Source organism: Cricetulus griseus, chromosome 8 (assembly GCF_003668045.3).
Source record: "Cricetulus griseus strain 17A/GY chromosome 8, alternate assembly CriGri-PICRH-1.0, whole genome shotgun sequence".
Classification (NCBI taxonomy): Eukaryota; Metazoa; Chordata; class Mammalia; order Rodentia; family Cricetidae; genus Cricetulus; species Cricetulus griseus.
The window spans coordinates 2,220,529-2,246,163 of NC_048601.1; the positions used below are offsets into that span (position 1 = coordinate 2,220,529).

The 25,635-nt window shown below is 45.5% G+C and overlaps 1 protein-coding gene across 1 annotated transcript in view; it reads right to left on the reverse strand.

The window, feature by feature from the left end:
- Positions 1 to 14,707, reverse strand: part of LOC103164262 (coiled-coil domain-containing protein 91) — a 187,437-nt gene extending 172,730 nt beyond the window's left edge. Inside the window, exon 1 of the mRNA XM_027430066.2 lies at positions 14,579 to 14,707. The gene's annotated coding sequence lies outside the window, so the exon portion shown is untranslated. The remainder of the gene's footprint in view (positions 1 to 14,578) is intronic.
- Positions 14,708 to 25,635: the final 10,928 nt, after the last annotated feature.

Consider the following 25,635-nt stretch of genomic DNA (forward strand, 5'->3'; position numbering starts at 1 on the left):
CTTCAATCAGACAGAAAAAATGGGGAAGAATTATCTGCCACAGATCTGCACTTAGCACACAGACATTTCTCCAGGAAGAAAAATAAAACCAGACTGAAACATGGACCTCACAAAACAGAACTAACAGAGCTAGGAATGCCAGAATGTTAAACCTGGCAGACAGAAACACTCTAAATGTAACTGGCTTTATAAGGCAAAAATAAAAATGCACTGTTGACTCATAAAACAAAGTTTTGAAGATTGTGGAACTGTATATCACTATCTCAAAAAGATGGACCGACAGTATTTTAGAAAGTAACTTTACTATGCACTAAACATATGCAGCGTAAGTTTAAATGTATACACTATAGACATCTGTATCACTTAATAATTAGCAAAGATATGTCAGTCAGCCTCTAACAGGCATAAAATGGAATTATTAAGGAAAAAAACTCAAGCACACTCTGAGCCAGGAAAAGGAGGTAAAGAGGCCCAATGTGACACAGAAAACAACTAGTAAATGGTATTCAGATTCAACCAGAGTGCTAACTGCCTGGAGTACAGCTGATCCGACCAACTGAGCACTGTGGACTACAGACTTACAATGTAGAGTCAGCATCTTATAGAGGAAAGGAGATGGAGTTAACGGCTAAGGAACTAACACCACGCAAGCATTTCTCAAAAGAAACCTGAGGTGGTATGTAAATATTAGATGAATTAGACCAGATCAAAGAACAGTTACTAGACAGAAGCTAATCAGGAAGATAATGACGTCCATGAAGGCAAGTACATCTAAACAGCAGAACTGGCAAGATGGGCAAGTCCGTAATCACGGATAAAGGTTAATACTTCTCTTGGTAGTCAGTTAAATATGGAGGGGGAAAAAATCAATAAACATATAGATGGCAAACACTATCATCAATACCCTGATACAACCAACATTCCTTGGGAGTGGACTCTACCAAACAAAGGTCAGATTAGGCCTTCGAATATATACACAATATTCAAAGCCAGATGATATTCTGAGCCACATGAGTTTCAAAGTGATTTGGAAAATTGACGTCAAGCAAAAGGTCCTCACCACCATAGCCGAAACACATTAAAAATCAATAAGCATGAAATTTGGCAAGTTCTCAAATGACTCAAAAAATAACATACTTCTAAACAACTCATCATAAATTATAAGGAAATCAGAAGGCGCTGCACAGTGAAGAATCTAAAAATGGGAGAGTCCGTTGACGATGGAGAACAGAGTGTTTGAAGGCAATGAACAGATATACTAACCTGTGCTCCATTTAGAAAGTAATGAGAATTCCATGACCAGCCTAAGAGTTCTCCTCAAAAGGTGTAAAAGGACAGAATAAATTCACCCCAGAAATCAAGGGTCTCCAGACAAGGAGTACGGAGTGGGGGAACAGAGAGACAGAAAGAGAGAGACTGACTACAGACTGGCTCACATGATCATGAAGTCCAAGAACCTGGAGAGATGGCAATGAAGGCTTGAGAAATCTGAGTACAGAAAACATCGCAGAAGAGCCAGTCAGTGGGAAACAGAGGAGCCCGTCAGTAGGGAACAGAGGAGCCCGTCAGTGGGGAACAGAGGAGTCCGTCAGTGGGGAACAGAGGAGTCCGTCAGTGGGGAACACCGCGTCTCCTCTGAGGCAGCAGTCATCTTACTCAGATTCTCCATTAACTGCATGAGGTCCACTCTTACCAGGGAGGGCAACAGTTATTCAAAAACACCGCCAGACACACCCAGAATAATGGGGGACCCTGTGTCAGGATAGCCCACGGCCCAGTCAACTTCCAACACTACGCACTAATACAGCCTGCCACCTGTATACACTCTCCTGAGACATTCATAGTCACCTGTATACACTCTCCTGGACCATTCATAGTCACCTGAATACACTCTCCTGGATCACTCAAAGCTACCTGTATACACTCTCCTGAGTCATACATAGCCAGCTGTATGCACTCTCCTAGGCCATTCATAGTCACCTGTATGCACTCTCCCACACACCACAATGCAACCGTTTGCACAGGACCTGGAGCACATTCACTCCTCTCTCAAAAGAGAAGGATAAATCCCTGACTGATGTCCATTCTTCTGGTCCTTGGGCTCCAGTAACTTAAATTATAGCACCAAAAAGACTTCAATACTAGGAAGTAAAGTAAAAGTATCTCATGTTACACAGTGAGAAACAAAAGAAAGCAAAGATACCCGCTTTACATGTATCACCGACTGGTAAGAAAACTCACGTGCAGCTGTAGCTCTTGCCCATGTCTGGCCACCTGCTCACAGCCTGTATTGGCGGTCACCATCTTCACTACCCATTCACAGTCCCTTTGCTGTCAGCAACTGCTTTCAGCTGGCTGTGACTACTTACCCACCAGGACAACCCTAATCCCTGCTTCTAAAGTGCCAGTTTCTGCAAACCTTACCCACTGAGCTCGGCAGTATGAAGAGCAGCCAACCCTAGAGGGTTGCCTGGACCCTGACTCTCTGTGCCTCCAGTGCAGAACAGCGGTTCGCTTTCTACTGGACAGGAATCACCCAGGCAGGCACAGTCTCTCCTTTGCTTACTGATTCAGAGACAGGGAGAGTCACTTGCTCCTGAAGTGGCCGGAAGCAAGCCTTAAGAGTCTATGCAGTTAGCAGTTCCTGTCCCGGGAACCCCTAGGGAACAGGACACAGAAGTCTTGCTAATGGTCATTAACATAGTAGCCAAGACCATCCCCATCTTTGATTCCAGGACCCTCTGAACCCTCACAAGGGCAGAGACAGCACCACACACTAGGTGCTGACAATGAGCAGTGCAGATTCCTGGGGAATCCTGCCTGGGCCCTTCAAGGTTCAGCCACCAAACTGGCATTGTAACTGAGTCTCCAAAAGACTACTCCACTATGATTCTGGAAAGCATGGAAAATGGTAAAGTCAGTGAACCTCATAAACTTGGGACCAATGCCACGCTCCTGTGGTTGTGACCTGAGTTCCTCGATTACCATGAAACAGGTTCACTGACCCACAGGACATCACAGTAGTGGTTAAGGAACTCTGTGACCCATGGATGGCAGTCTGCACATAACTGCGTGTAGGGAAGAACATCCGTGTGACGGTAAGAACACAACTCTGCCCTTTCCATAAGTGCCCCAATGGAACCACCCTGCCATTAGGCAGCTGGCTGGTCATCCTAGGGAACAGCACTGCATTGAGGCCTCCATATTGGTGGGTACTGCTGGCATCCTGCACATTGAGCAGTGGGCACACGCAGGTCAGCCTTAGTGAGTGGGAATCCATAGCATAAGGACAACAGGCGTCAATCTCTTTCGGGATGGCTGAAGCACCATGGATGCAGAGGGGGAGGCAGGCTGACACCGCGTATGGATTTGCCCCCTGGAAGGATAGCAGACTGTCACAGAGGTTTTTCTTGTCCCGCCAGCTCCCGCCTGCCTTCTCAGTGCCGAATAAACACACAGAGGCTATATTAATTATTAATTAAACTGTTAGCCTATGGGTAGGGCTTTTGGTTGGCTAACTGTGTCTTAAGTATTAACCCATAACTACTAATCTATGTGCTTTCACGTGGTCTTGGCTTACTGGAGAATGTCTGGATCTGTTTCTCCTCTGGCAGCTACTTGGCAACTCCTTCAGGTCTCTCTCCGCCTACCTTTCCCAGAATTCTCCTTGTCTCCTGGTCCTGCCAATCTTCCTGCCTTCGTTAGCCAAACAGTGTTTTATTCATCAGCCAATATGAGAAACATATATACAGAAGGACATCCCCATCAGCTGACCAGAAAACAGACCCCCCCCAATCCGCATCACCATGATCTCTGCTGACATCACCCCTGGTGAGCAAGCACTTGGGGCACAGATGCCTTCGGGATGCTTGCCCATTCTTGTCCATTAGCACACATTAGTCCATTAGTCCATTAGTCTTTCCCAGGGTTCCTACCATCAGTTTTCTAACCCTGTTCTCCATACACCACAGACCGCCTAGCCAGACACTGGCCACAGCTTACCGTAAATCAGTCTGTATACACACGCCAGCCCTTTTCCTTCTGGGCAAAGAGAGTTGCTACTACACAGCTCACAGCTCTGCTTCCGGGAGGATTCCCCAGAACCAATACCCAGGAGAGTCCCAAAAGGGATCCATGCAAACAACAGATGACCACGTGGGGGTGGAGCCTGAGTATTGCACATATCGGGCCTTACTCATTTCTTCCTCTGTCAAAGGATCAGGAAACTCCCCCATCAAACCATAGGTGCAGGCCATGGGGGTCAGGGAGCAAGAATGTTGAGGTAGGCACGGTGGGTATTAGGACCATTTCTTCCTGGAACTTACTTGTACCTCAATGGCCTAATAACAAGTACATTCCTTTTATTTTGGTGATGGGTACTGGTGACGACATAGGAACACGAAAGGGTGAAGTTCTCTGCTCTAGTGTGTGGATTACTTGGAAAACCCCATCCTGGAAGATGGTTTCTCTGTTGCATCGGACAAATGGGAGAGGTGACTAGGATGTGGTACCCATCACTGCTCTCTTAAGTCTTTGAAGTCATTAGTGATGCACTGATTTAAAAGGCCTCCTGAGATGAGATGCTGCTTTGAATGTACTATCTTCAACGAGGCTTCACCCCTGCAAGGGCTCTTTCCATTGGCCCAAACAAGGGGTGGGGTCCACAGATTGAGAGTCCAAACCAAGGCTTCTATGACTACTGCACTTGAGTATTCCAAAATTGGGGAGAGAAACAGAGGATGAGTTTGGTGACCCACAAGCCCCACTGGAAACAACCAAAGCCAACACAATGACATTTTGAGTCTCTCAAACGATCAGCATCCAGTAGTCCCTGCACCCCCAAAGCTGTGATTATGTCCTTTACCCAGAGCACAGCTGCCCTGGTAAAAGACCACTGGTCCCTTGGAAAGGCTGGGGGTGGAAATCAAAGCATAAATTTTGATGGGTGCTGGAGGGCTACTGCTGAAGGGGACCCAGCCTGCCCTTCATTTAGAAGCTGTAAACTGCTCAGGCCTAGGAGTAGCTGAGGGCTACGATGCTCTTTTATTATTCTGCTTGGAACTTATTTCACCTGACCTTAAACTTTCTGCTTATGCAGATCAATTCTTTATTCTACTTCTGGGAACACCAAAATCAGTGAGACAGGCCACAGGTCTGCAGAAGCCAAACTACTCTGTCTGGCTGGCTCTGCTGCACATGCCCAACTCCTCACAGCTCGTCTTTTGACAGCAGAGTGCTCGGTGTTCAGGTTCCCGGATTCAATGGCTACAATTCCCATGATAAGTTCTGTCCTTAAAGTACACCACCAAGAGTTCTTCCAGGATGCCCGGGCTCCCCCGCCCAAAAAAAAAAAATGTATTCCCAACAATTTCAGTGAGTAGATCTTTTCATAAGGCGGCATCTCGTGTAGCCTGGGCTGGCCCTCTGTATCCCACGATGACTGAATTTTTCACCATCCCACAAGCTAGGATGGTATGTGCCGTCACTCCCAACCTCAGTGAGTGAATTTTTCTTTTTTTTTCCTGGTTTTTCGAGACAGGGTTTCTCTGCGGCTTTGGAGGCTGCCCTGGAACAAGCTCTTGTAGACCAGGCTGGTCTCGAACTCAGAGAGATCCGCCTGCCTCTGCCTCCCGAGTGCTTGGACTAAAGGCTTGCGCCACCAACGCCCGGCTAGTGAGTGAATATTAAATAACAAACAGGCTCAGGTTCCCATCTCCCTAAGCCTGCAGATCCCAACTAGGCCATCACACCATAGCAGGTACAGTCTTCCCAGTCTGCTCTAGAAACTGCATTTGGGGCCATGTTGCAGTTATCTTGGGGAGGTAGGGGTCTAGCAACACAGTTCTTCATAACCCCCCAAGTTCAAGTGCAGAATCCCTACTTAACGCACCTATGTCAATGAATTCACTCTGATCTAACTTTCTTTCCCTGTCGGGCCACACCCTGGCTATCAATTCCAACATGCACACCTAAGACTTCTGTCTGCAGACAACATGAAGCTCACACAGTCCTTTCAGAGCATGGCATGTCCTCACATGTCCTCCCTTTATGGGCTAACTGGGGCTTCTAGCCACAGACCTAGAGACAAAGTGTTGAGAGGTCCTGAGCACATGAAATTAATTCCCTGGGAAGGACAAGAAGAGGTCACTCATTGCAATTTAGGGTTCAGTCCCCACCTTCATCAGGGTTTTGTCCTATTTCCTGGTGTTGTGGAATATTACTTTAACTCTGCAAAGAATATATTACATTTGTTTCTGTTGCAGAATATTACTTTATGTAAAGGTGTGCTGCATTTGTTTAATTACTTTAAGGTGTGTTGCTTTGCCTGCCTAGGGCACCTGATTGGTCTAATAAAAAGTTGAACAGGCCAATAACTAGGCAACAGATGGATAGGCAGGGCTGGTGGGCAGAGAGAATAAATAGGAGGGATTTAGAAGAAAGAAGAGGACGAGGGAGAGAGAAAGACGGAGACACCTGGGGCCAACCAGCCAGACAGCCGCCAGCCAACCAGACATGGAAGAAACAGGAAAAGCAGAACATAAAGAGTGAAAGAAAGGTTAAAAAGCCCTCAGGCAAAATGTAAATAAAGAGAAACAGGTTAAATTAAGTTATAAGAGCTAGTAGGACGAGAATAAGATAAGGCTGAGCATTCATAACTAATATTGAGTCTCTAAGTCCTTATTTGGGAGTTGGATGGTGGCCCCAAGAAAGCCTGCTATATCCTGGTTCCAACTTTCAGATCTTATGAAATACATTCGGGTGGTGTGTCTCTAGATCCCACCCCTCACTGTGGTGTCCTGGAAGACCCACAGCAGCAGTGTTAAGTGCTGAAAACTAAGTGAAGACTCTGCAAACCCTGCAGGCGTGAACAGTGCATCTCTGCAACTTCCAGATTCCTGCTATTAAATTTTCAGACTCTCTGACCGTTCTCAGATCCTACTTTACACACCCACCAAAGGTCTGCCCTGCTAATAGTGTCTCTTTAAAAGAAAAGAGACTCGTTCACCAAGAGAGACACATAAAGTACTTTCCTGCTCGCATTTTTCCTAGATGATATAAAACTTATTCTAACCACTAATTTTCATTTCCCCTTGAATTAAAAATACCAGAGTCCTCAGCACATATTTTTCATGTGATTCTGACTTCAGCATGAATCACCTGTAATTTTTTTCACCTCCACACCTAGTAAGTAACTGAGGGCCAACTCTAATAACACTTCAGACATATATAAACCAAGTCCACACAGTAGAGCATGATTACTTTTGAATGTCACAGGCAGAAGTCGTTTTCAGAAATGCACCTTCATCTCTTAACTCCCTGTCCAAAAGCAGTGGAGATGGGCGAGGTCTTCATCACCTGACACCTTGGTGAACCAAGGATTCCCACGTGTTCGAGTACTGTAAGGTCGGCATCCCACAGAAATGCCGGCTGGTCCTGCATCTCTACTGAGTCAACTAATGTAATTAAACTCAAACAATGTTACCTCCTGGGAGACAGGAATGACACTCGGTTTTATTTGCTCAACTTCCTTTCCTTATGTATACAAATTCCTTAAATTGTGTGTCAGTCTTCAGTTGGTGTTTTTATATTTCATACTGAACCTTAAGCAACAATACCAGCCAAAAGAGGAGCTCGCCAGGGTAACCAACAAGTAAAAACCTAGCCCCAAACTACACGTGACTGAAGGGGCAGGAAGGGCACCCCTGGGGCTACCTAACAAGTGTCTCTGGTGAAAACAAGTCAGGTACACAGTTCCTCCTCTGTATCCGTCAGCTCTGGGGGGCTGTGGCACTCTGAGCTTGCCATGGATGGCACTGACTCCCAGGAGCTGTCAGCTCAGCTTCGTGAATAGGGAAATGCATCTCTTAACCACACCTGCAGACCAGTCATGTCTTCCTGGGATCACACAAAAGGTCACAGACTCGCACAGTATACACACCCACCCACCTTCCTGTCGAGGGTCTCCAGGAGGGAAGTCCCTCTGCAAGAGCAGATTCATCTGCTCTATGCTCAAGTATGACCCTACAAGACAGTAACATTCTATCAAGTGGGAAAAAGCAGTTACATTCAGCAACCAAAACATGGAAATACACAAAAACACACCTAGATACACTCACCAAATCAAGTGTGGGGGGTTATGTTCTGGTTGTCTTTCACTGTCTTTTCACTGATTTTTTTGTGCAGAAAATCCAATTTCCCAAAAGCAATATGTTCAGGCACAGGACACAATTTAGTGAATGGTTTGTTTTGTTTTCTACTTTCCCTTTGGGCATGACTGGCAATTCACAAGCCTGAAACTGTAGCAGCATCTGTGTAAGTTAACTGGGCTACTAGAAACAGTGTGGTCCACTAGCTGGTGACACTCTTGTCTAGGATACAGTGCTCATTATAGTTAACGCCGTTTATACAGCGCCTCTTCAGATCTACTTCTCACTCAGCTAAGGACTCAATCTTCCCACATTTATAAGCTCTCACTGCTCTGGAGCTACCTTGTTAAAGGCGGGAGCCGATTCTAGGCTTCAACCTGCAGATTCATCTCACAGAACTTAAGACGGTATCCAAAAGTACTGAGTAGATGGGTTTTAATACATGAGGGACATGTTAGATAATCTGAACTGGAATGACCCACAAATGATTTCTTCCACAGAGCTGACGAAGAAAATGGGAGAGTCGACACTAAGAAGAATGTCACCCACTGCGGAAGGAAGACAACTGCCAGAGGAACTCCAAAAACTTCATGCTACTTGAACAGCAGTAGCAAAAACTGCAAGTCAACTTTCTTCTAACTTGAAATCAGCCGAAGGCTTGCAATATCCAGGGAGCATCACTGACAGGAAGAACAGAGGCTCGGAGACACTTCAGCACCTCTTACCCTGACCCTGTTCTTCCCAGCACTGGTGACCTGAAAATCCAGCATGTTCAAAGCACAGTGAACCCCAGCAGCCAGACAGCCACCCAGTAACTCTTCTGAAGGCCCATTCTCAGAAGCTGCCATTCAGCTGCTCGCTGGAAATGCTGCCCCAGTGCTAACCTGCATTAGGTCTGACTCGGGTTGCCACAAGAGCAGCCTTTCACTAGAAAGCCTCTGTCAAAAACAAACAGGGCCAGCCTTCTTAAAACTCAGCTGCCAGAGGTGGTGGTGACAGCTAACATATAAAGACAAGCTGTGGAAGAATTCATGTTTTTGTTTTGGTTTTTGTTTTGTTTTGTTTTGAAGATCCAACATTTTCCTGAAAATCTACAAAGCCAAGTTTGTTCATAGAACTGTACAGATGTTCAGTATCGTGTGTGTGTGTGTGTGTGTGTGTGTGTGTGTGTGTGTGTGTGTGTGTGTAAAACAACCCAAGATGGCCCTAAGACTTTGCCTCTGGCTCTGCACGAGTAGCAAATGAAGGCTAAGGCAGAGTTACACACTGTTCACAGGAGCACTGTGGGCACACACCATCACTCAGAGATCCTTGGCAAAGGCTAGGTGTATCAGTTCTATGCATTAATGGATAACTGTAGGTGGCCAATAATCTATACAGACTTCAGTGGCTGCACATAAGTAAAGACACAGAGTGTACATAATACACCAAGAACTAGGTTAATATGAAAACAAACAGCAGCAAGACCAAATCCTAGAAAAAAAAAGGGGCAAATATCCAAAGAGAACTCATTTAATATATTTTTACATGTCCAGTTTTTAGCAAAAAAGCTGAGACAGACAATAAACAATGGAGTACAGTGTGTACAGATGGGCAGGGGACAGCACCAGCTGGACGAACCCGTCAAAACTGGCAACCTCAAAATTCTTATAGAAAATGATCTCTTTGTTTCAGCGTATATATTTGGATTGTTTGTCAAAAATCAGGTGTTCATAGGTGTGTGGGTTAATTTCAGGGTTTTCAACTCGATTCCATTGGTCTACCTGTCTATTTTTGTGCCAATACCAAGCTGTTTTCAGGACTACAGAAATACTCTCGAAGAGTTCATAGAAATTGTATTTCAGTAAAGGGGAAAAACTTTGATGTTAATTTCAGTGGGATAAATTATAATTATACTGGCAATAATAAAACAATCAAATGTGGACAAGGGTATTGACAATAGCCCACAGCCCTTAACAGTCAAGCTACAAACTTCCCTGATATACTGTTACTCAAACTGTAACAATTCAAAACAGGGATCACATACAAAGTATTTACAATCTTGCCTAACAAACTTCCCAATGAAAAACAATATGGGGGTAGCACCAAAATGCAAGCAGCAGCCATCTCAAAATAACAGTAGAGGTAATTTTCTACCTTAACTAATGATTTCTACAATGAAACAAAGCGATACAACAGTCATTTATGATTGAATTTTAAAAGCTCTGAGCAAACCAGGAGCCAAAGATAATTTCCTCAATGTGATCAAAATGATAAATAAATAACAAATAAATGATTACATGCTTTTTTAAAAAGTAAACTACTAGTAACAAATGTCTCCTGTGACTACTTATTCAACATAACTAGAGGTCTCAGCCAGTACAATGTGAAGGGAAAATGCAGACAGCTGGGAAAATAGGAAATAAAACTGCCTCTATGGGTGGAATACATGAATATACAAAAACCCCAAGGAGTCCACAAAAGTCACAAGTGAATTGGCCAACACTGTAGGATTGGAGAACAGTATGTAAACACCAACCTATTTATAGCAGTAATTAGAAATGTGTAAGTTCATAGACACCATTTATAATAGCACCAAATGAACAAACATACAAATATAACAAGACAAACACAAGATGTTTGTTTCTGCTGAAAGCTGAAACACAGTTAAGAGAAACCTAAGTCCTGAGTGAGCAGAGGCATCAACTTGCAAATTATGAGACATCTAAGACGCCACTCACCCAAAACTGATTTATAGCTTAGATGCAGTCCTAACAAAATCCCCGCACTATTCTAGAGAAGGCAAACTGCCTCTAAGAATTACATGGGAAGAAAAGGAGCTATAACATCTGAAACAATTGGAAAAATAACCAAGCTAGAGAATTCAGCTTTCCTGATTTCAAGACATACTACGAAATAATATAGCAGAGTGATTTGCACCAAAGGACTGACAACAGATCCACAGTACAATACCTAAGACTACAAAAGGTCCAGAGAAGACCAGAAAGTCTTTGCAAACTTGGGTCATGTGTAATGGATTTCATAAAACTGGTTTCACTCATTCCTTTCAAGTGTCAGGAAAATAAATAAAAGACTCAAAACACTTGTGAACATATACACACTGAGATATATATTGAGACATATATTGCACACACACATATATGTATGTATGTATGTATAAAGCTAAGGTCTATGTCCAGAATGAACAAAACAAATTTAATTAGACAATAAAAACTCAATAAAATGGACAAAAGCTTTGAATAGATGCCTCACAGAAGAACACAGAGATGGCAAATGGCAGCACAGGAAAATGTCTTATATACTCGTTAACTAAAAACTCAAATAAAATCATCTGTGAGAACCAGGTGTAGAGGCACAGGGCTGCAATCCCAGCCTCAGGAGGTGATGGCATGAGAATCAAGAGTTCAAGACTAGCTTCAGCAAAGAGCTAACTGGAGGCCATGTTGAGCTATTTGAGAGAGTGTCTCAAATTTTTTAAAATACGAAAAGCCAATGAGTCCTGCTAAAGCATGAGCTAAAATGCCAAAAGCTGACTGATGCACAGCAACCTGAACCACCAGGCCTTACTCGCTGGAGTGCAGCACACAGCAGCCACCATGGAAAACAGTCATGCTACAAAGTTAGCCATGCACCTGCCACCTGGCCCAACCTTCCACTTCTCAGTATTGAACCAAAGGAAATGAAAACTAATGTCTCTTAAGGCTTAAATATGAATGTACCCCAAAATGAATTTTTATAGCAGCTTCATTCCAAAATATGAAACTTAGAAACAACTAAATGTCCACCCAGTCGTGAGGGAGTACACTGTGGTCTACTCACGTAAGCAAACGTCACTCCCCTTCTAATGGAGGCACAAGTGTGGGCACAGGCACCAAAGAGGGTGAACTAGAAAAGCACTCGGTGAGATACAGTCCACCGACACAATTCCAGAGAGGGGGGAACGGGCAGGGAATAAATCTGTAGCGATCCAGGATGGTGCCAATGAACAAACTGGTGATGTCATGTGACCAGGCACTTGTCAGAGTTCATACAAAGATACACTAATTTAATTAGTGGAAGCTTCGCCGTAAACTAAAATGTGAAAGGAAATGTCCTTTGAGAAAATGTGCTTAGCTCCAACTCAAATAAACTAAACGAGTTCCTGGAAACTTGAGTAAGAAAGGAGACACAGAGAAACCAAATCCCTAAAACATTACCAAATCTAAAAGAAAAGAGTGTGATTAGCAAGAAATGGACACGGATACAGAGTGGCCTTTCAAAAGTTTACATTGTACAGAGAGAGAAAAGTTAAAGCAAAGTTACAAGGAACAGGTTGCCAGTGGGCGCTGTGACTGTGAACCTTATAATTTACACTTTTTCCTCCTTTTTCATAGGCAGAAACATCTCACCCACCTCAACCCATTCCTACTTGGCTGGGTCATCAAGAAAGAGTCCCTTCCGTTTTCTTTATTCATAAAAATTGTATACACTTTACAAAACTGACAGCAGCGGGGTGTTCAACATAAAGCGCCCCACCAGGCAAATTCCCGTCTTTCCGTTCAAACTTGAGACAAGTTAAAGATCGTCTCTTTTTTTTCACTGCCACAGACACAAGAGAACAATGTTTCTCTGAACGATTTCCTATCAGCAGTTTCCTTTTTCTGTGAAGTAACAAGATTAAATTAATTTAAAAAAAAAAATCTCAAAATCCCAGGGCTAAAAACCTGCTAAGACGATACATCTTCCCCACGTCACCAAAGAGGTAGGACTTCACTTTCATGTTTATTTCATTTGGATTATGCCGTCCCTAGGCAACCAGTTCCCATTTCACAGCCCACAGAAACACCTCCCAGCCATCCTGGGGGGGAACACAAAACTTCCTCCCGGGGCAGTTCACACACGCTATCATCACACTGCACGGGGCAGTTCACACACGCCATCATCACACTGCACGGGGCAGTTCACACATGCTATCACACTGCACGGGGCAGTTCACACACGCTACCATCACACTGCATGGGGCAGTTCACACACGCTATCATCACGCTGCACGGGACAGTTCACACACGCCATCATCACACTGCACGGGGCAGTTCACACATGCTATCATCACGCTGCACGGGACAGTTCACACACACTACCATCATACTGCACGGGGCAGTTCACACACGCTATCATCACACTGCACGGGGCAGTTCACACACGCTACCATCACGCTGCATGGGGCAGTTCACACACGCTATCATCACGCTGCACGGGGCAGTTCACACACGCTACCATCACGCTGCACGGGGCAGTTCACACACGCTATCATCACGCGCTGCACGAGACAGTTCACACACACTACCATCATACTGCACGGGGCAGTTCACACACGCTATCATCACACTGCACGGGGCAGTTCACACACGCTATCATCACACTGCACGGGGCAGTTCACACACACCATCATCACACTGCACGGGACAGTTCACACAGGCCATCACACTGCACGGGGCAGTTCACACACGCTATCACACTGCACGGGGCAGTTCACACACGCTATCACACTGCACGGGGCAGTTCACACACACTATCATCACACTGCACGGGGCAGTTCACACAGGCCATCATCACACTGCACGGGGCAGTTCACACACGCTATCATCACACTGCACGGGGCAGTTCACACCCGCAGCGTGCAAACGAGCTCCTGAGACGGCGGAGGGGGAGGGGGGATGTGGAGGGGGTGGGGATGCACAGTGAGGACCCTCAGCTGGGAGGAGGACGAGGAGGAGGAGGAAGACGAGGAGGAGGAGGACGGGGAGGGGGAGGACGGGGAGGGGGAGGAAGACGAGGAGGAGGAGGACGGGGAGGGGGAGGGACGGGGGGAGGAAGACGAGGAGGAGGAGGACGGGGAGGGGGAGGAAGACGAGGACGAGGAGGACGAGGAGGAGGACGAGGAGGAGGACGAGGAGGAGGACGAGGAGGAGGACGAGGAGGAGGAAGACGAAGAGGACGAGGAGGAGGACGAGGAGGAGGACGAGGAGGAGGACGCGGCGTCCTCTGCGGGAGACGCAGCGGGCGAGCATCCGCCACCAAGCTCTCCCCTCGGCGGTCTGGGTCGCCCGCGCGCGCGTCACGTGACCGGCGCTCCGGGAGGACCCGCACTGCGCACGCCAGCACCACCGCCGGCTCCCAAAGGACTGAAACCGGAAGGGGCTTGCCGCTCGGCGCCGGCGGGAACCGCGGCCGGTGCGGCACTTCCGTTCCGCCGGAGCCCCAGCCGCGGCGCGGCCAGCACGCCAGCCTCCCCTCTCCACCCGCGACCACGCAGGTGCAGATCCACACGGGCGGGGGCCGGAGCTGGGCGCCGCCGAGGCCTCGGGGCTGGAGACAGCTCGGCCACGTTCCCACCCGGGGACGCCCGCGCGCGGCCGAGCCCCGGACCCTGGTGGCGAGCACCCATTTACCTGCTCCCGCCGCCGCCGCTCGCGGACACCTGCGCAGGACGCGGGCCGGCACCGCCTCCCTCCCTGCGGAGATCCCGGCCCAGGTACCCAGGTTGGTGCTGCCCACGCACCACCAGCGTCCAGGTCCTGCTCACCGGAAGTTGATTTCCAGCAAGGCCCGCCCAGGCCTGCGCGCCTGCGGAGCCCGTGTCACCCTGGGCGAGTCACGTGACCCCGGCGTGAGGCCCGTGCGAGCCTCGTTTGAGGAGGAGAGGAGAGGAGGGACCTGTGAAATGGGCTGACCTGATTTGCACTGCCCTGGGCATCCTCAGAAGCTGCAGCTGCTTTTGTCCTTTGTCCTGAGCGGCTGCCCCATGCAGAACAAATCTCAACGCCCAATGTCGCTCCCATCGGGGACAACGCAGGCTGGGCCACGAGAAGACAGCCTCCTAGCTGGGTGGCCCTCGGGTGACTGCACTCTGCGGTAGTGGGCTTTGGCCTACGCTTTTCCTGGCCTTCCTCAAGAGCTGCTTCCCACTTAAGGTTCCCCTTCTTTCTCGGTGACAGACCTGTAAAACCGTCTACCCAACAGGGCGTGTCTCCTGTGCGGAACTGGAATCTGCCATGCGGAGGAGCCTTCTAATCCCTTCACCGCTCTGGAGCAGCTAAAAGTGAGATGTGAAAAAAAGCAGCCATACGACAGGCTCAAGAAACGAAACGATTGATGGCGACGTCGGATCCTAGTGACTTAGCAGCTCTCTCAAGTCCCTGGACGAGCCATAGCTGAAAGCTTGTCTAGACCGCTATGGATGTTGAAGATGTCTGCCCTAGGACTGTCGCTCTTGTTCTCCACTCTAATCATAGCAGTTCAGCCATACTCTGTTGAAGGCTGTTGGTTTCTCAGCTGCTGCGACATTCTTTTCTCACACGTGACGGGCTCTTGTTTGAAAGGGAGAGTGGTTGTGTAGAGTACCATGCCTGTTGTGTGGACATGGCCAAGAGGTAGCAGCACACTTGCCCGGATGATCTGGATAACATTCACTTAGCAGTTTTTATCGAATGTATAACAAGTCTGGGACTGAACCAGACACATTCAAGAGTTGTTTGACTTCGTAGTGCTCTGGGTCTTTTGAGTGTGGGCCCCTGGATGACGACTATTCGTCAGATAAAGAGCATTCCTAAACATCTTGGGAATTGCTTTTCTCTCTTCCACTGAACAAAACGGACTGAACTTTATATAATTTCTAAACTCTGAGTGGGAAGTTATTATCAACAGGATCCTGTCAAGCTTTCACTGAGCAGGACAACCTGAAGTCTTGAGTGGACAATTACAATGCTGAGGAGATCAGTACCACAGAGCAATAATGAACAGCACTTTATCTCTTCTGAACCTTTTTCTTTCCCACCCCTTTCTTTGCACAAACAAGGGTGTTTCTGTTACAGGAGTTTGATGCTTTCTTACACATATTTTTTAATGTCTGTTGAACAAGTGAAGGGCCACTTTTTGGGCGTCCAGCAAGGTGCTTGCCATGTCTCCATGTAGACTGAGCAGTCTAGTAGTTAGAAAGGGAAAAAAGTTTAATAATCATTTCTTAAACTGTTATCAACACCTTTGTGTCAGCATGTCTCTTTTCTCTCTGTGCCTGACACCCTAATGACTTTGGCTTTCCATCAAAACATCTGTTTGCTTACTCTGTCACACCTAATCCAAAATTCAGTATTACATGGACTTCATGGTAATAATGGTAACAACCATAAAGCATTTTGTGTGCCTATGGCATTGGGCAAAATAGAATAAAATTCTATTCTCTTAATTTGTACATTGAATCTACAATATAGGTATATTAATTTAATCACTTCAAATAAGAATACAAACTCAGGGAGGGTAATTTAACATGCTGCAGAGCAAGATGGAAACTCAGATTTGCCCAACAGAATGACTGACTATTCCCTGCTGCACGCCACTCCACTTTTCAAATCACTGTTTATTAGTTATCAGAATCTCACCTCTGAAATTCCTCATAGAAATCTGTGTATTTTTAACTTTAAATTTTCAATGTGCTCATACTTTATCACCTATTACCATGATGGACTTTAAAGTATTTTCACAACTTAGAAAGGAAACCTCATGACCTTCAGTAGTCACCCCCTCCTTCGTCTCCTGACACCTCTCCTCAGCCCTAGGCAACATCAATCCACTTCCTGTCACACTTGCTTCCTCTGGACATGTCTTATACATACAAAGTGTGACCTTTTGTGCTGGTCTCCCTTCACTTAGCATAGTGTTTTCTGAGTCCACTTACATAAATAATACTTCTATGGGTGGTCTTCTAGAAGCTCTGTGTCCACCTTTACCTCTTGGATAGATAGTTGCTGGGTCACATGCTGGATCTACCTTTGAGAAACTCTCATCCTCTTTGACACCATTTGACACTCTCACCTGCAAGAGGAGAGGCCTTTCGTCTGCTGTGCCTCCCTTCTGGAACCTTGGTTATTGAGCTCAATACTTACCTCTACCATCACCCAACACCGGTCTTGACATTTGTTGTGCATGGGTCTACAGATCCATGGTGCTCAAAGCTGGTGACCTGGGATGAGAAGCCTTGTCCCCACCCTCAAGAAGATCAAAGGGTGGAGATGCAACAAATCAGAAATGAGGCACTGAGTGTTCCCCTCAGCCCAGCTAACCAGCAGGGTTTGCTCATTGGATAGAAAGCTAAGACAAGCCCTGAAGAATCAATAGGATCCAGTCCAGCTAAGAAACAGGAGTGTGCTTCAAACAGAAAGGAAGAGGTGTGGCAAATGCAAAACACAGCTTTCATTCCAGAGAAAATATGCTAATTTATTGCTGTTCAAATATAAGTGACCATGGTCTGGGCGCACTGATTCAGACTACAACCAAATGACATGTTCCACCATGGATAAGATTATGTGATTTCTTCATAGTCGCAGGACAAAAGAAAGTCACAAATGAATGCACTTTCCAAACATTGTTGAGGACATCAGCTAAACCAGTAACAACTAAGCAGAGAGGTCTCTGCCTACATATTTAAGATGTTATGACTTCCTTAGCCTTTGGGTCAGTAAATGCGGGTGTTCTGCTAAGTTAATACAGTCCAAAGATCTCACCTGGTAGTAAAAGGGGGTGTTAGGTCCGATGGGAACACGGGTGTAAATGGCTACCAAGGGGAATAAAGACACCCCAAGCTCATTTTATTTCTGCATCTGTAACATGCCACCACTCAATATTCAAGATCATTTTAGTCAGTCCCCAGAATCCTCAACATAGATATGACATTAGGATCAGAGAGTAACATGAGATCACACAGGAAAGACAGAACTGTCTCTAGCGGAGGCAAGAAAAAGAGTTTTTGCAAAATCCACAGAAAGATGCGAGTTTTATTCTGAAGCCAGTGGAAAACTTCAGGATTTGTTCATCCAGTCTTGGGGAATTATTTCAGCAGAGGTGTGCAAGTGGGTAGAAGAAACCAAGACTAAAATAGAAATCAGCTAGCAGACAAAAAGTAGCTGAACTGAGGAACTATGAACAAAGTAGCCAAGAAGGTAACAGTGTTTATTGGAAAGCTGTAGGCAGGAAAGTAGGCACAGTGGAGGGGAAGATGAGAAGCCAAAGATGGGTCCAGGTTCTGAGGCTGCTTAAGGAGGTGCGGGACAGAGATGCATTTGGAAAGAACAACTTTAGAACACCAAGACACCCCGAGTCCCATCTAACAGATACCCCACAAACCCGGTGGCTGTTAGATGACGTGTTATTTCTCACAGCTCTGAGACTGGGAAGTCCAAGTGCAAAACAGATCTGATGAGGACGCTTTCTAGTTCATAGACAACACTTGACTATCCTCACACAGCAGTACCAGCCTTTCACCTGAAGACACTAGACACATCCATGAACCAACCATCTCCCAAAGCAACCACCTCCACATATAGTCACACAGGGAATTAGATTTTAATGTGGACTTGGGAAACACAATCAGACCACAGCAGGGAGTTACCAAGTTTTGCTACCAACCATGGTGGTACAGGTGTGGCTGGAATTACCCACAGAAATGGCAAGGACCACAACAGAATCTATGTAATAGCCCAAGACTTATGACACCATGTGCAAGTTTAGAATATCTGAAAGGGTTTGTTACCCATGAGGCTTTGTAAGAAGTTCAGAGAGAGTTCCCAAGCAGGTCCACTATGAAAGTTTGGGAAATACTTTTAGGTTGATGTTGGGGGGAGGGGTGCATGTGTGTGCACACGTGCACACTTGCTTGGGGTTTTGTTTTGACCATGGCATAGAACTACTGCGAAGATCCCCACAGTGGGCTGGGCTTAAGAATTCTAAATTTTCTGCTGGCACCAAAACCTGAAATATCCAGGCCTGCTGATTACTTTGCCCTCATGTATGGCAACCAGTAACAAGAGTATTTAAAGTTATCAAGAGGTAAACATCAAACATGTAATCACCCTGTTATTATGTGTCTGCTGAAGGGACCAGCTCCCCATTTCGGCAGCCATGACAGTAACACGTGCTCTATGACCTTGTCTTAGTCACTAGAGGTTAGGTGCCTGCCTCATGATAAGGAACCAATCAGAAGTTAGCTGGTGGCGCTATGCTTTACGACCCTGGGTGTACTTTACGGACAAGCACACAGCAATGACGCAGAGCATAGCAACCACCCTGGGAGGGCCTATGGGCCATAACAACCAGTTGACCAATCAACACAGGGCAAGCCCTCCAAGGCTGGAGGCACACCAATAGTGAGCCTGTGCGTACCCCCAGACACTCCCTTATGCTGCCCTACAAGATCTCTTGGGAGGCCCTAGGAGTTGTCTTTTGCTAGCCATCCACCATGGTGGGTGGGTGAAAGACCCAAGCTAACAAGGGGTTAGCTCGTTAAATTACAATAAAGCCTCGTGTAGTTTGCATCAAGCTCTCGAATCCACCTGGTGATTGGGGTGACCGTGGTCATGGCCTGGGACCCCGGATACCTGAGTTTTCCGGGGGTCTAACACTGCTACATCTGCATGTTCATATGTGTGCACGTGTGTGCATGTGAGTGCGTGTTCACATGGATTTATATACGTCTCGAGGCCAGTTGTTGATGTCAGGTGTCTTCTCCGGTTGCTGTCCACCTCATTTCTGTATGATCTAGGTTCCATGAGAGCTCATCAATTTTGGTAGGCTGGGTGGCCAGCGAGCTCCATGGATCCAACTGTCTCTGCCTGGCCTCACTGCCAGCACCGGGAGTAGAGATGTGCATTACCACACTTACCTTCTGTGTGGGTGGTGGAGATCTGAGCCCAGGCCCCCTTGCTGGCACAGCAGGTGCTTCACCGACTAAGCCAGCAAGGAGCCCCCATGGCCCCGTGATGAGTGTGACAAGGAACACTAACTACTTTGTAATGTTTCTGGGTATCTCCCTCTTAGTTGAAGATTTTTATTGTTTTGTTCTTTCTACTACGCTTTGTTTTTATCAGGAGTAGATGTTTGCGCATATTACGTTGGTTGCTGGACTTTAAGGCTCTCCAGAAGAACCTAACTTATTTGACAGTGAAGCCGGGAGGCAGAGATAAAAGTGATAGGCAAGTTAACAGAAGAGTGGATGGCAAAGGAATTCTGTACAGAGGATCTGGTCTTTGGTTTCTGAGTATGCATTCTGCTCTTGCTCCACCTCTTAGTCTCCCGGTGTGCTCAGGTAAGCGTCATCAGTCCAGGTGTGCCCTGGCTGAGAGACACCACAGGGAGTTATTGCAACTTCCTTGCCACAGTTACAGGGAGCTGGGGAAGAGATGGCCAGTCCTGGATTATCACAGGAGTACTTCCTGGAATCATGTGGACTAGTCTGGTGATCAGGACTCTTTTTAGTGGTTGCTGGGACTTCATCTCTCCCAAGAACCTAAGTGCAGAAGTGTGTGAGTCTTAGTGCTTTTATAGCTAACTTAAGAACATGAAGGAAACAGTTCTTAGAGCAGGTCCAGGGAGCGAGACAAAGCCACAGAACCCAGAAACGTGAACTAAAGCTTCAATTAAAGCAATTCTAAAGTCTCCACATCTCAATGACTGTCGAATCTATCATCTGTTGGGTTTTCTGTTGCCTGCACACCTAAGTGTGGCATGATGGAGAAGGATTCTGTATCTAGTTTCAAATTAAATATTATGACGTGAACTGTCATCCCCTTAAAGCAGGAAAGGGCCTTCCCTACCCTCTTCCCTTGGTCTTGTTAAAGCTGTACAGAGGTGAGACTTAGAAGCTTTGCACAGAAGCTGCTCCCCCAGACGCAGATGATACTTGACTCGTGCATAGTCAGTGGGAAAGGATATTAGACACTAATCTGAGACATGCACAGCTGAAGAACACAGTGAACTGTGAATGACTTAGCACCTTTCCGGTCTCTCTTCAGTTTGATGTCCTCTGAGTTATGCCTGACACACAGCCACTTATGAAATTTCCATCCTAGAGGGGATGTGTGACACCTAACTCCTCACTCCAAGATCACTGGGAGATCCCTCCCCAGTCCATGAATACTGTCCTCATCATAGGCATTCTAGTTTTCATAATTAGCCTAAGCCCAAATGAATGAGAATCTCTCCCCTAATTAACAGGTGAAAACATGAATTGCTTCTTTGGTACATGAGGGCAAATGCACGCACGTTCGCGTGCACAAGTCATAATTTCATCTGTAAAATGGTATCAATGAATAAACATGAATTTCATGGTCACCTGCTCTTAACTGGGACCTCTGAGTAACTCACAAAAGTGCCAGCTGAAGATGGAAAGCACAAATGTCACCTCCATACTGGAGCTCCACATCACATCCTTTAATAATTCATTTCTGTGCAAGTAAACTTTCTACAGTCAGTGCTAGGGTGGGGGAGGCCTAGGATATACTGTGGTATGGTGCTTGCTGAGCATATGCAAAGCCCTGAGGTTGAAATAAATTCCACACACACAAAAAAATCTATCCTCACTGTTTAATTACAATCTTGATCTAACTGAAGCAAGCAAACAAACAAACAGGTCAGCGCTGGAATAATTTTATAGCATGGGTTAATTTTAATAGGCAAGTCTATTTAGCAAATTACAAATGGCTATTCAAATGGCATGCCTGCAGCTGCTAAATGCTACTTTTATACTGCACGTTGGAAAAAATCAAAACAGAAGTTGAGTTTTACGTCCTCATTGGACCACGCTATTGCTCCTTTCAGAGCTGCTGGCTACACCACTTTCTGCAGACTTTGCAATCAGTACTCTGGGCAGAATGCCAGGCAAGAACTGCTGGTGCAACTAAGATAAATTGAGTTTGAACTAAACATTTTCATAAATTTTGGTGTACCACAAAATTAACACATCATGAGAAAAGTCTGAAGTTTGAAAAATGGGGTTTGAAAGAACATGATTGAACCCCAGGCAGCATTCTCCTGAGTCTGATCACTCTTTCAAGCTGACCAGAAGAAGGAAAGTGGTATATGGGAGCAGCAGGCGGTCTTCCTGTTGACTTCTCTTTCTTCTTCTTTTAGCATTTTTGGGGGTTTGGGTTCTAAATAATTCTGATTATAAAAGGTAATTACCTCTTTAATTATGTCAAACTTTAATCTACCATAAGAAAAATAAATAAATGAAAGCAACTTCTTGCTAGTGGAGACAATTTGCCTGAATGTATGTTTTAGGGTCAGTTCAAAAACACTTGATTTAAAATTTATACATGGGCTGTTGACATGGCATAGCAGCTACAGGCCCTTGCAACGCAAGCCTCTTGACTGAGTCTGAGCCCTAGAACACACACAGGTAAAGAAAAAGAAACTAGCTCCAAGAAGCTGTCCTCTGATCTCCACAAACATGCTGTGGCATGTGCATGCCCCACATAACATCACATACCCACAATAATGATAAATAAAGTACGTTTTAATTAAAAATCTAATAAAATATTTATCCAAAAAGTTTTAGAAGTTTGAAAGCATAGTTATATGGAAATAAAGTCCTTGACGATATGAAGCTTGCAGTAGCAAAATCTGCCTCTAGCAATAAGCAACATACACTTTGGGGAAGGGAAGAAGGATCTACTACAAGTTAAACCTGGCAGATAGACCCATCCTGCAGCCCACAAGCCAGGTGTTGCAGCACGCACTCCAGGATAACTATAAATGCCTCCCAAAGCAAAATCATAAACATACTAAATCATTACGAGAAAGAAAGAGAGAGAGAGAGAGAGTCAGACCTTGATTGTGTAGTTCTCAACTGCCTTTTGATTGTAAACTTTGTAGAAGACAACACGTTTTGTGATGTCAAAGGTTCAACATTCCTGAAAAGCATTTTCTCTATTGAACATAAAAGCTTTTGTGTTGTTTTACATTCACTGATCAAACTCTTTACTCAAGACAGGTAGGTATTCTAAGCCCTAGTGTTACACAATAATTTACCTGATATTTATCTACCAAACGTTATAATTTAACAACCGTTAATATCTTCCCTAGAGATCAGGAAATCAGCTTTTAACTTAGCAAAGTCATTCGTTAAGTAAAAATCATAAAATGCCCCCAAATCTAAGCTCTTACGGAAATAATTGAAAATTGGGCTCCTAAGTAGAATACAGATCATATGAATGCAATTAGAAGGAATATAAATAATGCAATTCTCTTTGGTTTCTAGGAAAACACACAGAATATCTTTTACCTTTTCCCCAGTGTTGTGACTGAGCCCAGGGCCTCATACATGCCAGGCAAGCACCCTACCACCAGCCTACACCCCCCAGCCCCAAATGCTGAGAATTCTTGACCACCATGTGAATACCTTTTGTGCAGGCAGCATATCCCCCAAACTCATAATAATCACGGCACAAAAAATGAAGCAGTGGTCTGTGAGGTGAGTCTACTTGATAGTCATTGCATGTGATTGGAGCCTAGTTGTATCTTTTCACTGAGATGCCTGGGCACTTGAGAATGCAGAAGCTGCTTTTATACAAATTCACTTATCTGTAAACCTCAAGTTCTCACCTGAGTGTTTAGACTGCCCTTTGATTTTCAGCCTCCATATCACTGTTCTGCAGCCTTGAACCTGTGTCCTGCCTGGTTCCGTTCTCTGTGGAAATCTCCCAGCCTTATAGATGTGTAATTCTATAGGAAGATATTGATGTTACAAATAATTAACCAAAGCCAATATTATCTAAATATTGTATCTGATAAGCTGTATCTAATAAATACAACATCAAATTTGTAGATGTTGTATTTATTTAGATGGGGGCCTCACTGCGTATAGCCCCTGGCTGTCCTGGAACTTACAACATAAGCCAGGATATCCTCAAACACAGAGATCCATCTGCCTCTGCCTCCCGAGTGCTGGGATTAAATGTGTGCACCACCACTCCCATTAGCAGGTATTTAACAAATGATTTTGAACCTTTAGTAATGGGGTGGGGTGGGGGAAACAACTGCTGGAAACTAAAGGCGCTTGTCCCCAGCTTAGTGTACCTGTAAGTTATTACTGGAGCAAACCGGACAGGATTCTGTGCTAACCAGAAACTCTCTCTCTCAAATACAATCAGGGAACAATAAGGTTGAACTACCCAAATTATAGAATACTAAGTGTGCCATTCATCTTCACTGTCAGTTGACTAGATTTAAAATCACCATGGAAATATACCCCTGAAGACCAATCAGAATGCTCACAGAGTTTAAACTTGGGAAAGAGACCACCATCAATGTGGGCAGCACCATGCTGTGGGCTGAATCCTGCAATAAAACAGACAGCTGGGCACCAGCCTTCCTCCCTCTGCTTCCTGTCACGTGACCGGTGGCTCATGGTCCTGTACCTTCCAACTGAGAACCCCTCTTCCTTTGTTACTGCTTCTTGTTGGATGTTTGGGTCACAGCAACGAAAGAAGTAATGGACATAGGGGTACTATGGAGGCAAGCTGCTGGGGGATAATCCTCTTGTGCACTGAAAAGACTTGTCACTCAAATTGGTTTAATAAAATGCTGATTGGCCAGTAGCCAGGAAGGACGTGTAGGCCAGGAGACCACACAAAGGATGATGGGAAGGCGAAGGGTGGAGTGAGGAGCCGCCCCAGATGCAGAGGGAGCAGGAGATGAACGGGCTATGCTAACAAAGGTACTGCCCCGTGGCAGAGGGCAAAGAAGGAATATGGGTTAACTTAAAATGTCAGCGCTAGTTAGTACTAAGCCCTAGCTGTGGCCCACCATTTATAAGGAATATTAAGTCTTTGTGTTAATTTGGGAAGCAGCTGCAGGGTATTTGGGACCTGGTGGCTCCAGGACAGGAAACTTCTGCCTACAACAAGCACATCTGATTGACAGGTATTTTCCTTTTTTCCTTTAGATTTGGTCAGTACTTCTTTGACTTTTGAGCTTCATCATATACAATGATACAAAGACTGAGTTGAAATACATATTACATGTCTGTCTTAGTTGGGTTTTCTATTGCTGGAAGAGACACCATGACCACAGCAACTCTCATAAAGGAAAAACATTTAATTGGGGTAGATTATATTTTCAGAGGTTTAGTCCATTGTCATCATGGGGCAACATGGTGGCCTGCAGGTAGACATAGTGCCAGAGAAGGAGCTGAGAGTCCTGCATCTTGACTTGCAGGCAGCAGGAAGTGGTCTGAGGTCCTGGGCATAGCTCGAGCATATATGAGACCTCAAAGCCCACCTCCACAGTGACACACTTCCTCTCCAACAAGGCCACACCTCCTAATAGTGCCACTCCCTATGAGCTTATGGGGGCCAATTGCATTCAAAATATCCCAATATGATAATATTTATGTTCTTTGATATACATCACTAGAAACTAAGGATTTTATCACTTGGTCAAATGTCTCAGAACCAGAGCAGCAGAAGGCAGCCAAAAGGCCCCACGGCAGTGTTTTCATCTTTGAAAGTGATCATGAGTACAGCCCAGCCTGATGGATCCACAAGTAAAGGGCCTCCGGAGCTGTAAGGCCAGACTCCTGAAACCATCCAAGTTTGGTATAACTCAAAATCTCAATCACATAATAAAAATATCAAGAAAAACTCATTTCCTTTTGAGAAAGTTCTAGATCAATCAGCTG